The sequence below is a fragment of the Mobula birostris genome, chromosome 11 (assembly GCF_030028105.1).
Source record: "Mobula birostris isolate sMobBir1 chromosome 11, sMobBir1.hap1, whole genome shotgun sequence".
In the NCBI taxonomy this organism is placed as follows: Eukaryota; Metazoa; Chordata; class Chondrichthyes; order Myliobatiformes; family Myliobatidae; genus Mobula; species Mobula birostris.
In genome coordinates, this window is record NC_092380.1 from 82,974,968 (window position 1) to 82,990,822 (window position 15,855).

The following is a 15,855-nucleotide window of genomic DNA, read 5'->3' on the forward strand; positions in this document are numbered from 1 at the left end:
GTCGTATGAGCAGCTGATGCATATCCCAAGTCCTGGTTATGTGACCACTGAAACCAGGCAGACAGTCTCTGAAGAGTGTTGATAATGGCTGGGGTCACCCATCCTGTAAAGACACTGCCTAGAAGAAGGTAATGGCAAACCACTTCTGTCGAAACATTTGTCAAGAACAATCATGGTCATAGATAGACCACAAATGCCCACGTCATCCGACACGGCACATTAGATTAGATTAGATTAGATTAGATTCAACTTTATTGTCATTTTGCTGAGTACAGATACAAAGCCAAAGAAATGCATTTAGCATCTGACCATAAATGCAAAGAATAGTGTTATTTACAAAATAACTGCGAACAAAAAAAGTGCTACAGCACACAAATATAATGATGAGTATAGTATACAAGAAGATGGCATGAACTTGATTCTTCAATGTCAAAGTTCAAAGTAAATTTATTATCAAAATCCTTATATATCACCATATACTACCTTGAGATTTGTTTCCTTGCAGGAATTTACAGGAATATAAAGAAATACAATAGAATTAATGACAAACTATACAAAAATTAAGACTGACTAATGTGCAAAAGAAGACAACTTGTGAAAAGTAAAAAGAAAATCAGATAACCTGATCCCACTCTTTCCCTTTCTCTCTCACGATCTACCAGTTCCTCTGACAGTCCCTTTTGTTGACTCCACCTACCAACTTCCAGCCTTTGTCATTATTTCCACCCTTTCTCCTCCAAATCTCCTTACCTGGATTCACCTATTGCCTGCCAGCTCTTGCCATAGCCCTTGCTCTCCCCTCTTTAAACTGGCAATCTCGCCTCCACCGTTTCAGTCTAGATGAATGGTCTCAAGATGAAGTGTCAACTGTCCATTTCCCTGCATGGAGGCTGCCTGTCCAACTGATTTCCTTCAAGAGTTTGTTTTCTTCCTTGTCCCATATTCCAGCATCTGTAGTCTCTTGTGTCACTACAATTGATCAATCAAGGCTTAGTATCTCAATGGCAGTCCAGTCCTTTGTCCTCTCCCACTTTACTAAGTATGTAAGAAGGCTTGGATGCTAAAGTTAGGTAGATGTCAACAAAGTGCCTTGCCTCGCACAAACAATCTGTGTAGTTTTAGTAATAATTAGAGCAAAGCATTATGAAGAAATCACCAAGCATAGGAATTATGACCATGGAAAGAGTCAGCTAAAAATTGTTAGAACAATACAGCACAATACGGGCATTTCAGCCCACGATAAAAGACGTTGACTTATTTTTTCATGGTATACTGAAAGTAATAATGACAATGCTGGCATTTGTGTACAGCCTTATTGATTTGAAAGGCTTTCTCAGCCACTTTAGAGGTTACCTGAGAGTCAAATATATGGCAGATCAGTTACAAGCAATAGTTCCATTTTTTGAAAGGATCTTGGAGTTTTGATAAGTTTTATGGACATCATTAGTTTTTGTTTGTCTGTTTAAATTCCCCAGCATTCACTGGTCTGTGCCATCCAGGAAATTAGTGCACATGATAACATTAGTTCATCAGTTATCTATTAAAGTGAATAAAGAGACAGGCTCCATTTAAGATAGTTGGAAGAAAAATGACTTCTCCCTACTGAAACAGCTTTGGATATCTTCCCAGGCATTTTGAGGCAGTGAATACAAATGAAAAGAACGATGCAGTAGGTTTACCAAGCTGACACATGAAAAAAAACAAGGCAAAGGATGATGCAGAAATGAAGGTAGCATTTTGAAAGTCCATATGGAATGAGGAAGATGTGATTCAGTGCTGTAAATCTTCTCAGAGATGTTTCTGCTCAAGCAGACGTCAATCATACTGGTGCCTCAGAAGAACGTGGTAACTGTTGTCCAGTAGCACTAATATCCACAGTAGTGAATAACTTTGAGAGGTTGGTGATGAAACATATCAACTCCCGCCTGAGAAGATCTGCTCCAGTTTGTCTACCATCACAATAGCTCAACAGCAGATACCATTTTATTCACTCTTCACTCAACCCTGGAATATCTGGACAGTGAAGATGCATACATGAGAAGGCTCTTCATAGGCTATGGCTTGGCATTTAGTACTATAAAGCTTCAAGACTTAGGCCTCAATCCCACTTGTACAACTGGATCGTAGATTTCCTCACTTGTAGACCCCAGTCAGTTTGGATTGGCAACAACACCTCCTCCACAATCATCATTAGTCTCGCCGCACTACAAGGCTGTGTGCTTAGCTTCCTGCTCTACTCACTTTATACTTATGACTGTGAAGCTTACCACAGCTCCAACGCCATATGTAACTTTGCTGACAATACCATTGCCACCGGCTGAATCAAAGGTGGTGATGAGTCAGTATATTGGAGGCAGAGTGAAAATCTGGCTGAATGGTGCCACAACAACAACCTCTCACTCAGTGTCAGCAAGACCAAGCAGCTGATTATTGACTTCAGAAGGAGAAAACCAGAGATCTATGAACCAGTCCTCATTGGGGGAATCAGGGGTGGAGAGAATCAGCAAATTTATATTCCTTGGTGTTATCATTTCAGAGGATTTGGGTCCAGCATTTAAAAGAAAGCATGGAAGTGCCTCTACTTTCTTAAAAGTTTGTGAAGATTTAGCATGTCATCTAAAACAGCGGTCCCCAACCACCGGGCCGTGGACCGGTACCGGGCCGCAAGGAAATGATATGATTTGGCGATATGAGTCAGTTGCACCTTTCCTCATTTCCTGTCACACACTGTTGAGCTATTACGCACGTGAGGTTATTACCCTCGCGTCATCCATGTCAGTGCGGGAAGGAGATCAACTCCTCGAGCTTGCAAATGACGGCGGGTTGAAAAATATGTTTGACATAACATCTCTGCCGGCACTCTGGATCAAAGTCAAGGCTAAATATCCTGAGGTAGCCATGAAAGCACTGAAAATGTTGCTTCTATTTCCAACATTTTTCTGCGAAGCAGGGTTTTCTGCAATGAATGCAACAAAAACTAAATTGTGGAATAGACTGGACATAAGGAACCCCCTTCGAGTATCACTGTCTCCCATCACCCCTCGATAGGACCGTCTTGTTGCAGGAAAACAAGCCCAGGGTTCCCACTGATTCAGCGATATTGGTGTGTTCATATGGGGAAAATGTGTGCTGTGTGTTTAATATCCAAATGTTACTTAAAATGTTATGATGCTATTTGCTTATAAGTAACTTATATAACCATATAACAATTACAGCATGGAAACAGTCCATCTCGGCCCTTCTAGTTTGTGCCGAACGCTACCCTCACCTAGTCCCACCAACCTGCACTCAGCCCGTAACCATCCATTCCTTTCCTGTCCATATACCTATCCAGTTTTTCTTTAAATGATAATATCAAACCTGCTTCTGCCACTTCTACTGGAAGTTTGTTCAACACTTACTTCAAGCTCCCCTGTTCTCCCCTGATAGTTGACTTATCACTATATTCAAGCGAGGAAAATATGTGCTGTGTGTTTAATATTAAATTGGTTAGATAAACCCTTTTAGAAACAAAATTGAGTGTATTAGCCACTTATCACCAATATTCCGGTCATGATTAACACTTCCCCCCCCCGAACAGAATCGCCAAAAACGATTTGTAGAAAAAAATCGGCACGTACACGCATGCGCACACAGGTGCCCGCACAAGGCTTCATGGTCATTGTAGTCTTTCTCTGGGTAAACACAACGTATTTGACTGCTACTCTTGTCCATTGGCAATCCTACACGCGCCCCCCCCACCCCCACTGGGTCGGCCAGTCCGCAAGAATATTGTCAATAATAAACCGGTCTGCAGTGCAAAAAAGGTTGGGGACCCCGATCTAAAATTTTGACAAAACTTCTACAGCTGTGTGGTGAAGACTGGTTGCATGACAGTCTGGTATGGAAACACTAATGCCTCTGAACAGAAAAGATGATAAAAAGTAGTGGATATAGTTCAGTCGATCATGGGTAAATCCCTCCCCACCATTGTTCACATCCACAAGGAGCAGCATTGCTGGAAAGCAACATCCATCATCAAGGACCATCACCATCCAGGCTGTACTAACTTCTGCTTGCTACCATCAGGAAGGAAGTACAGGGGTCTCAGGACTCAGAACACCAAGTTTAGGAACAGTTATTACCCCTCAACCATCAGGCTCTTGAACCAGAGAGGATAAGCTCACTCAACTTCACTGACCCCATCACAGAACTCTTCTCATAACCTACGGGTTCACCATCAAGGACTCTTCATCTCATTCCTGATATTTATTGCTTATTTATTTATTACTGTTATTATTATTTTCATTCTTTTTGTATTTACACAGTTTGTTGTATTTTGCTCTTGGTTGCTTGTCCATTCTGTTGTGTGCGGTCTTTCATTAATTCTGCCATGTTTCTTGTAATTAGGGGTTGTATATGATGATATATATCTGTACTTTGATAATAAACTTACTTTGTACTTTATATTTTGCTCTTCTGCTTTTCCCGTTCTGCTAAATCAGCTTTTTGATACTACACCAGCAAAGAAAACTAAAGGGCTAACACCCTAGCTCAGGTGAACGTACTTTTATAACAATCCGCACTCCTGTTGACAATAAGCCAGAGTAATGAACTTGGATGGTTTCTTATCCATTAATGTGGCACATCTTTGTGATTCATTATCGACATGGATGTGTGTGGGACTTTACCTTGTAGCAGAACTGATTCATTGGCCCTAAATACTTCCAATTAAAAAAAGCTTTAGAGGAGGCAGGTTCACTGGCAGTTGAGTGCCAGGGAAGATATTACTTAGTTCAATTTATCCTCGTTATCTCTGCTTGTTATAATATTAATGAATAAGCCAAAGTTACAAATTGACATAACTGCAACACCAAACCAAAAACTAAGCCCAGGCTGTTATTTTGGTGATTTAAATAGCATCCCTATCTCATAGATTAATCTTCAGCTAATGAACAATTGGTTATCTTTACATTCAATGATCTAACCATCATTCAACATGAACAAAGATGAGGCTGCCAATGATCAAAAATCTAGCTTGGTTAATCACATAATTAGCAACAGCATTAAAGGCAGGTGAAAAACTGATTATACCATGAAAATATCTCACTTTCTGATTCCTTAAAACCGTTCCATCCTACATAATCAAAGGCCTGGGTCGACGTAGTAGTAGTATCCTACATAAAGCACAAACTAAGAGTGCAGTGGAATATCTATCATGCACCTAGACATCATTCAAAATGGAACAGTCTACCAGGATTGAGACTATCAGATTTGATGGAGTGGTAAAACATGTCAGTGACAGCTGTGTAGAACATGTTGTACCTAGCCAGAGTCGTACACACAGTAGGTGCAAATAACGACAATTTTAGTTTGATCACTGTATCATGATACAATTCAAATGTAAGAAGGAAGTGATATGAGTTAAATAAATTTCATTGACATTAATTCTGCAAAGTCAAGGAAACATAGAAATTGCTTTCTGAATTTTGACATTTGGTACTGAGAATTGGAATATTCCTTGAGTGTAGCATCTCGTTTGGATACAAGACTTGGCCAATGAATCTTTGAAACAGTTCAAACAACAGGAATTGAAATTCTCACGCTTGGAATAAAATGAAAGAAGGTTTATTGTGTAAGTGAAAGGTTGAGGCACTGCTCATTACTAAGGTAGAAAGAAAGAAATCCACTACTACAGCTGCTGGAAAAACCATGTTGCACGCAGGTTAGTGACATGAAGAAATGTGAAAGCAAACAAAATGCACACAATTGAAGGTTGATTGTGCTGAGTGCAACTGAAGTGATAAGGGACAGGAAGAGGACAAAGAGCTGGAAAATTAGCAATGTGAACTGACACTGACAAACAGGGGATTGATTTAGTGTCAGAACATGTAGTTGTTCAGTGCATCGAGAGGTGCTTGCTGTGATAAAACATTGTGGCATGTTTATGTAATGATAAACTGAGTGGGTGAGTGATTTGGGTAGTGGTGCTGTGGGGAGGGTATTAAATAAGAATCAGAATCAGGTTTATTATCACTGGCATGTGTCATGAAAATTGTTAATTTAGCAGCAGTTCAATGCCATATAGAAGAAAAAAGAATAAAATAATAATAAGTAAATAAATACATCAATTACAGTATATGTATAGATTAAAAATTGTGCAAAAACAGAAATAACATATATTTAAAAAGTGAGGTAGTGTTCAAGGGTTCAATGTCCATTTAGGAATCAGATGGCAGAGGGGAAGAAGCTGTTCAGGCTTTTGTACCTCCTACCTGATGGTAACAGTGAGAAAAGGGTGTTGGAGGTCCTTAATAATGGACGCGGTCTTTCTGAGACACTGCTCCTTGAAGATGTCCTGGGTGCTTTGTAGGCGAGTACCCAAGATACAGCTATAGCATAATCGAGACCTAAGATACTGCAGGTGCTGAAATCTAGAGAAATATTTAAGGTGTCGGAGGAATTCAGTGGGTCAGGCAGCACCTATCGGAAGGAAATGAACAGTTGATGTTCCTGTTGTGGCCTCTTGTATATCAGGAAGACTCTCTGTAGATTGACAGAAAGATTCCATGTTAGTAAGCGCCCTATTTCCTTCTTGAACTCTGACTTATTGTTATCATTTGCAAATTTGCAGACAGAGTAAGAGCAGAACCAGGTCACGCAGTCATGAGAGGACAGGGAGTAGCGTGGGGAACCAAGGATACCATCATGCGGAACAGCAGTATTGAGATTAATTGTACCAGAGGCGTTACTGCTTATTCTTAATGATTGCAGCTTTTTTCATCAGGAAGTTGAGGATCCAATTGCAAAGGGAAATATTGACTCACAGCTGTTAGTGTTTATTATATGACCGAGCTTTCCAAAGCCAGGTCCGATTAAAACAAAATCATTTAGAGAGACTTTGTTTCTTTTGGGAGAAAGGTCATGAAATGGATGCGATTAGCAAGAGAGGTAAAAGTGACACGACGAAAAGTGTTTTTTTTTACATAGAATGAGAACTAAGGTTCTGAAATGCATTACCATGGATAAGTGGTGGAGGAGGATTTGAATGTTTCATCCCAAACAAAGTTGCAGAACAATGGGAGAGGGAGGGGGTTAGCTGAATTAGCTGAAATGCCGGTGTATTGGGCCAGCATGGATTTGGTGGACTCCCCTCAATGCTGTAACTGTGATTCCTCCGTGAATGATTGACATCATTATCATTTGTGATCTGTCTCCTGACACATTCATTATTAAATGAGCAACACTACTGCAATCTTCTCTTGTGAATACAGATTAGAAAAAAAACAGATTTTATGCAGAGCTGAAATCCTTGTTATTTTCTATAGATTATTATGCTTAATAATACTTATTCTTTCTTTAATTGTACTTAAAACAGCAGTTAATCTGTTCTTAATACCCATTACATTTGATTCTTTAATTTTTAAAATTCCAAATCATAATTTCAGGCACATCCATCTTAATGAGATGCTGTAGCTCACACTTTACTTGTTGATTAACCATCACAGAAATAGATTAACAAGTCATTTATTTCATTGTGTTTCTGCTATTCTTGTTGTGTGCATAATGATTGCTGTTTGGCTACAAAACAATGCCTATTTGTCAAACGTCAAAGCATTCACTGGGAATATTAGAACAATGCAAATCCTTCTCTAATTAATAGACTTACCATTACAATTTATTATCTTACAGTCACTTCAAAATGTTGCCCTTTATTTCTTTAAATCTTTTAGTCTGATAGTAATCTACAACTTCTCAATACCTACTTAGCCCCAACTACAGCCCTGTCAATACTGGACAAATCTGGTATCAGAAGATGAATTTTTACAGCAGAGAAATTAATCTCTTGGAGCCGATGCATTTGTGGACCTGGCCCAGTTCTGAGTGTTTTGTATTTGATGCTAGAGTCCTGGATTTGTTTTATTAGGCAAAAAGAAAATTGCTGAAACAACACAGAAGATCAAGCAGGAATGTAGAGGCAAAACAACAGGCACAAAACGTTGGAGGATCTCAGCAGGCCAGGCAGGAGCTATGGAAGGGAAGAAACAGGCAATGTTCTGGGCCAAGACCTTTTGTTAGGACTGGAAAGCCTGCAGTTGACAAATGAAACCAGGTGAGGGGGGATGAAGTGAGAAGCTGGGAGATGATAGGTGGAAGAGGTGAAGGGCTGAAGATGAAGGAAATTGACAGGACAGGACAGTGGACCATGGAGGAAAGGGAAGGAGGAGAGGCACCAGAGAGAGATGATGGCCATGAGAGGTGAAGAAAAGGAAGCCAGAATGGAGAATGGAAAAAGAGAGAAGGAGAGGGAAAAAACTATTGAGAGTTAGAAATATCAATATTCATGCCATCATGTTGGAGGCTACTCACTCAGTCCCGACAAAGGGTCTTGGCCCAAAACATCGACTATTTATTCTCCTCCATAGATGGAGTCTGATCCGCTGAGTTCCTCCAATATTTTGTGCGTGTTAATTTTATCGTAGAAGATAAGAACCAGGACTGAGAGTGAAGAAGGAAGAGAGGGAGGTGTGCCAGATGAAACCAGATTGTGTATTGGAGTCGTGGTGGGGTGGATAACGGCTGGTAGTTAAATACAGCCTGCTGTAACTGCAACTAAGCCACTGGAGATTTAAGCTGTTAAAGCAAGAGGTTTATTCATCAGGACAAATGGGTATTCTCTTGGAGAATTTCTCAAACTACACTGTGGCTACGTCTACACTATGCCGGATAATTTTGAAAACGCAGGTTTTGAGTAAAAACGATAGGCGTCCACACTAAGCGTTTTTCAAAATATCTCTGTCCACATTAGACGAATATTTGGGCAAATCTCCTCCTACAGGGCATGTGAAGGACACACAGAAAACAAGCGAAGAGGAAACGATATACTTGGTGTGTGTTTGTCCAGTTACAGACTAGAAAAACTTAAAAGGAATTGCTCTTGGCTCTTGTGCAGGAGGACTTAAAAACTAAAAAAAAACAAATACTGGAGCGTATGGAGGCAACCGACAGGGAGTTCACGGACAGTATGACCCGGCTGACGAGGAACATTGAAAAACTGACTAACTCTGTTGCATTAGTAAAGCACCTTGTTAAATGTATAACACATGTCTGCATTGGTGTTATCTTGTATTTCCATACAATGTTACATTAGGCTGTTACACATCAATTCTCAGAGAAGTACTTGCATAAATAGGTAAACCACCTTCATACAAGCAAGGACACAAAACAGGGAAAAGTGAGTATACTTATTTATTGAGTAAGCTATGGGTCAAAGTATTTGGTGAGTATATTTCTAACTCTTCTGGCTTCAGTCTTATTGCTGTCTGTTCTGAAATTTGTCCTGCGAAGCGCAGAAACAAATATCGCTGTGATGATTGTACGCTCTTTTTGGCGACAATAAAGTAGTAATAATAATAATAAGAATAATAAGAAGAAAACAATGAAATGCCGCGCTGTTGCCATCTGTTCCGGCACGTCATAATAGCGGTTTTTAAAAGCCCCGGTTACCCCGTACACACTGCAACGAATATTAGGCGTTTTCAGATTTATTCACTCTGGAGACCGTCTCTGAAAATCTCCATTTTCGGGGGCTGAAAATGCCATTTCAGTGTGGACAGAAAGTCAAAACGAAGAGAAAAAGCTTCGTTTACAAAATTATCCGGCATAGTGTGGATGTAGTCAGGACAGATGAAGGACTCCGGCCCGAAACGTCGACTCATCGTTTCCACAGACACTGCCCGATCTGCCGAGTTCCTCCAGCGTGTTGTGAGTGTTGCTTTGACCCCAGCATCTGCAGAGTATTTTGTGTTTAGCTTAAAATTGCTGCTGAGAGGGCTGATGCTCTGCGTGACGGATTGGTGATAGACACAGCAAAAAACCCTGTGATCATATTGGATCCACTAAGTGATAAAAATATGGTCTGGAACATCCCTAAATTTCCCTCAGAGTGATGCAACAGCTTGTTTTCCATGTTGTACTGCCCTGGCTTGCGTGTACAGTGTAGACTGCTAGAACACGACATTGTTACGTAAACGGCAACAATGAAATTCAATCGAGACAGGTTATATAAAAATAACCAAACATTTATTAAACACTGATAAACGATATGGGAAAAAAGAAAACAAACAAAAACTTTAGGCAGAAGTTAACAGATATGCAGTCGTTCACCAACTCCACTCGGCTCTGGTTTTTAAAGCGTTAAATGCGGATACAGTTCTTAAAGCGATACAGTCAGGTATAGTTCTTAAAGCGATAACTTCGGAAGTCCAACAGATTTACACGTTCAATTGGGAGAGACTTCTCTGGAGAAAGATTTCTTCACAGACGCACCTTTACTGCTGGTTCTGTCCACAGGATTCACGATGCTGAAAACAAACAGTTTAAATCGACTAACCATAAATTCCTTTAGAGAGAGAGAGAGCATCTTTTTGCATGAACTCTTTGCTCTTTCTGGCAAGTGATATCTTGATGCAGGTACTCCTCCAACAAAGACTCAATAAGGTCGATTCTTTATTAACCTGCCAAATGATGCCGTCTTCTCTTGATCCTTCGATAAATTCTTCACTCTCCCTTCAACTGTTGGAATTGAGTAAATTAGCACATCCAGCCACAAAGCCCCAGTCCAAATAATATGGAATCTCTCAACAGAACGCACACTCCGTTTTAAAAATGAAACTGCGTCACAGAAACTAACATGCAACAGAAACGGAGATACAGCACGTTCTACCTGGAAATCTACAAACTTAAAAACTAACTGCGTCACCTGGGTTGACCCTTACATAGTCACAGGGCACATGTCATCACGTGACCTCGCATCGGTGGAAAATCATATCAGGTGACCTCCAAAAGACCATTACATCATTCTCACAAAAAAAGCAGATCTCCTTGAGCATGTAACAACATACATGGTTGACTCCGACCAGTGGGGGGCCTTGATGGAAAATTTAGGTAAAGGAATTTGATGCTTGATTTGCTGTAGACCAAATAAAGGAGCCTCATTGTCTTACATTTGGCTGATGCATATAAGAATGTGTCATGGAATGTCAGTTTATAAACTCCATTTATCAAGTGGGCTTTTTGCTATCGGTCAGTAGCCTGTGCCCTGTTGGCAGTTTGCTAAACTGTCCTTTAATTTTAAAGCAGATTACTGTTTATAATTTGCATTTGAACAGGATCTTTTTGAAGGCAGTCCCTTATTTATATTGATGCCTCTAATCCTTGTAATTGCATAATCTTGAATAATCCCTAACAAAACCAGGTTCAGTGAGGGGAACATGCTGTAGGAGAGAGGGAGGGGGAGGGAAGGGGAGGTTCAACACAGAAATTGGTAAGAGATTGGTGGATATATGAGATAAAAGGGAAACCATTGGTAGATGGAGCCAAGTGTGAAAGAGGAGGAGGACAGGCTGACAAGTAAGAAGGGAGGGATGATTGGCAGATGACACTGGATGAGAGAGGGTGATGAGTCTAAGAAATGGGGGTAAGGGGAGGTGACGACAAAAAAGCTGAACAAATTTTGAGAGGCCTGTGCAGACTCGTGGGAGCAGAAAAGCTACACATAGCGAACAAATTACCCAAAATGAAAGGGCTATCTGAAGAGTAAGTTTTATTGTTGGCCAGTTCTTGCTGCAATCATGTGCAGGCTGCTTATTATCTGAGGATCAAAACACTATACACACGGGAGATTGGAAATAAAAACGAAGATACAGGAAAAACACAACAGGTTGTGTAGCAGTTGTGGAAAAAAATCAAAGTTTCAATTATGAGACCTTTCATCAGAACTGAATTACTCTTATTTTTCTCTTGTTTCACTTCACATAACAATTTGATGAGATTTCTTCTGGTGTTTTGCATCGTGATGTTATACCTTTATTACAATTACTAATAGATCAGATCTGAATTTCAATTCTTCAAATTCTGTGTGGTGGGTCTTAAACTCATAATTTTGGATTAATAGTCCGAATAACTGGATGGATAGATCATTAACTCATCCACAATATGACCATGTCACGTTTGTGCATTGTGGACACGGTACAAGCTGATCAGCCAATGGTTCCCCAAGAGTCATGCATGCTTCATTTATTTGAGACACATCTCAGTAAGCCTCAGGCCTCTTTATTACTTGGTTTGTATTATTTCTGGAATCCTGATGCATTTTTACTAATATTTGATGGAAAAATACTTTCACAGATTCTGTTGCTGTTGTTGTTAAATTAGGACCCAGAGGCAGTTTCATCTGTTTGTAATCTTTCATTAACATCAAACATTTAAATGTTACAACTGTATTCAAATTAGTCACTGGTTCATTAACTTGATGTTCATTATAATTCCATAAAATATATATGTAATGTTTTGTGCCAACTACCTGAGAAGCATTTTTTTTTCTGTTTCTTGCACCACATTAAAACTTAACTACTACTTTGTATGCCTTCAAGGGGCAAAGATGAAATCTTTCCAATTCCTGGGATCAGAGGGCTGCCCGATCACAAGCAGGTAAAGAAAATAGGGTTATACTCTTTGAGGTTTAAAAGAATGATGTCAACTTTATTGAATCATATAATATCCCGATGAGGCATTACAGAATGAATTTCAAACAAGGGCGGACATTTATAAGATTAAGGGATGATCATTTAAAATTGAGGTGCATAGGAATTTCTCACAGAGAGTGGTGAACCTCAGGAATTATCTACACTGGAGTGCTCAAGTGGGTATTTAAAGAGGGTGTAGACAATTTTGAATATCAGACAAATGAGGGCTGTGGTGAACTGACACAGAAAAGGAGTGGATAACTGGGGCTAATTAGTTTCTAATATTACTATTATATATTACTTCCAATCAATAGCCACTTTATGAGGTGCAGGAGTGGAACCTGGCGTGGTCTTCTGCTGCTGTAGCCCATCCACTTCAAGGTTCAACATATTGTGAGTTCAGAGCTGCTCTTCTACACACCACTGATGTAATGAGTGGTTATTTGAGATACAGTCACCTTCCTGTCAGTTTGAACCGGTATGGCCATTTTCCACTAACCTTTGCCATTAACAAAGTGCTTTTCCCACAGAAGTGCTGCTCACTGATGTTTTCTGTTTTTGGCACCATGGAGACTGTTGCGCATGAAAATCCCAGGACATCAGCAGTTTTTGAGATACTCAAACCACCCCATCTGGCACCAGCAATCAAACCATGGTCAAAGTCATTTAGGTCACATTACTTCCCCATTCTGATGTTTGTTCTGAACAACAACTGAAACTCTTGACCATATCTGTATGCTTTTATATATTCAGTTTCTGCCACATGATTGGCTGATTAGGTATTTGCATTAACAAGCAGCTGTACCCAATAAAGTGACCGCTTTATGTACTTTCTTATCATCTGTCCTGGCATCCAAATATGCCAGTCGCTAAAGGACCCTGACTGCTCCCTCACCCACATCTACAGTATCCCTTCATCTGTTGTTCCATGAGGAAAAGCAAAAGCAAGATCTTAACAGTTATGCCTAAATTATACACGTCTACGTCAATTTTGTTTGCTGGGTCAAAGCTCAATATTTCCTGTGAAACAAAGTCGTACAATAAACAGCAGGCCATCATTATCCTTCTGCAGATGTGCACTGTAAATTACGCCTGATACACTCAGGCATTAGAAACTTAACTTCATTATGCAAATTATCCTCTCCTTCTCTTGGCCTGAGTATTTATTGACAACTTCAAGCACTTTGGGAAGCTGGCAGTTCTGTGGAATGCACTTTGAGATGAGAGCCTGTCAAAGTAGGTGAAACTCAATGCTATTCTTAGTGTAGAACCTGTGGTATAGTAAACTGCATCTTGAATGAAGTTGCACATGTTTCTTTCTGCAACTGTTATGAACATATAAACTGAGTCACTTTCATAGCCAAAACTGTTTGGTTGTAGCGCAGTCAAACAACAGTGCCTACAAAAGTCAAATTAAAGTAATTTTGAAAATTTGGCATTTCTGAACCTGCTGTCAACCTGTTTCTGAGCTCCATGAATGAGCTCTGTTTGGACAAACCTGTTGGAATTTAATCTATTGGAAGATACAAAAGCACATTCATTTGAATAGGTATTGCACATCTGTGCAGAAGGATGCAAATTATATATTATTTTATTATTTGTATTTGAAGTAATGTTTTAATGAATCTAATAGTTTAGTTCGTTTCTTGAATGGTTCTGAAAGTTAGGGATGTTAAGAAGAAGTTAAGAAGACTTGACAGTTTGATGGATGGCAGAGCCAAGATTATGGTTTTACCATCTGCCAAAGGTGGTTGGTCAGTTGTGTAGATGAAGATTGTTCTGACCCATCCACATAGCACTATTACATCATACATAATTCTCTGATATGGTCCAGGAAGCTTTGGTTTGCAGTCTTCCTTCAACTGAAAACATCATTCAAAAAATTGAGACCCACCATTTTGATGCAAACAAAGCACCCATTAAAGTAAGCACAGAGTGACTTTGAAAGGCATTTCCAGAAGTCAAGACTTTTAAAAGAATTTTTCAAGCCCTTTAGAATGGTTTAAAATTTCCTGAAGATAACTTCACATTCTTGTTAAATTAAAAAATCTTTTTTTGGAGTTTTGTATCCAGCACCTTCTGGGATGATCTTCCTCTTTGGATATCTTTTTCCAGCGACGCTTCCATCAAATGAACTTCCTTCCATCTGGTGCCAATTCGGTGTACGTCCAGAGGGAACCTTCAGTGTAATGTTGCTCTCTTTGCTGATACCCAGTGTTCCAGCATTGGTGACAAGTGGGGGTAATGAGAGTGATGAGGCATCAGGAAATTTGCAACTTCCATCTTTGCATATGCATGCAAATCCCAAACTTGGATAAGGTGGTGCCAAACATTATCAGGAAAGTTTGGGTTACTGTGATGTATTGCTGTGAATTTTGTTGGATGCAAATATTTGTTGCATGTTTAAGTTAGACCGCAGAAAAATTACATCTGTTATCCTTTGCCTTCTGATTTTTTTTTTAGTGGAATTATTTTGGCACAAGGATTCTGTATGTGAACAGATGGGACTCTTACTCTAGCAGATTTCCACTGCAGACACATATCCATGCACAGTTTAATATTATGAATAAATAGTAAATTATGGGAACCATGAGGATATGACTCTATATATGGATATGTTACTTCTGTTTTACATCTGGCTGTTTGTTAGATGAATTTCTCAGACTGAGAGACTATTGTTGTCAATTCTATGGCTGCAACACTCATCATTAGGAAATAGATACAACATTTCTCAGCCTAGATTTTTAACAAACAACAGTTGACTTGTATCCTGATCCATAGAGTGGTGCAAGAAAGTTTGTGGGTCCTGTAGATTTTGTTTTCTATTTCTGCATAAATATGTCCTAAAATGTGATCAGATCTTCACATACATTCTAAAACTAGATTAAAAGAACCCAATTAAATAAATAAGGCAAAAAGCATTACACTTATTCATTTATTTATTGAGAAAAATGAACCCATATTACATGTATTTGTTGGAAAAAGTACGTGAACCTTTGCTCTCGGTAACTGGTATGACCCCCACCCCTGTATAGCAATAACTTCAACCAAACATTTGCGGTAGCCGTTGATGAGTCCTGCACATGGGTTTGGAGAAATTTTAGGCCATTCTTCCTGACAAAACTGCTTCAACTCTGGAATGTTGGTGGGCTTCCTTGCATGAACTGCTTGCTTCAGGTCCTTCCACAACATCCGGATCGGATTAAGACCAGGACTTTGACTCAGCCATTCCAAAACACAAATTTTCTTCTTTTTATATTATGCTGTTGTTGATTTGCTCTTGTCTTTTCTTGTTGTATGATCCAACGTTTATTAAGCCTCAAGTGACAGACAGCTACTCTGACATTCT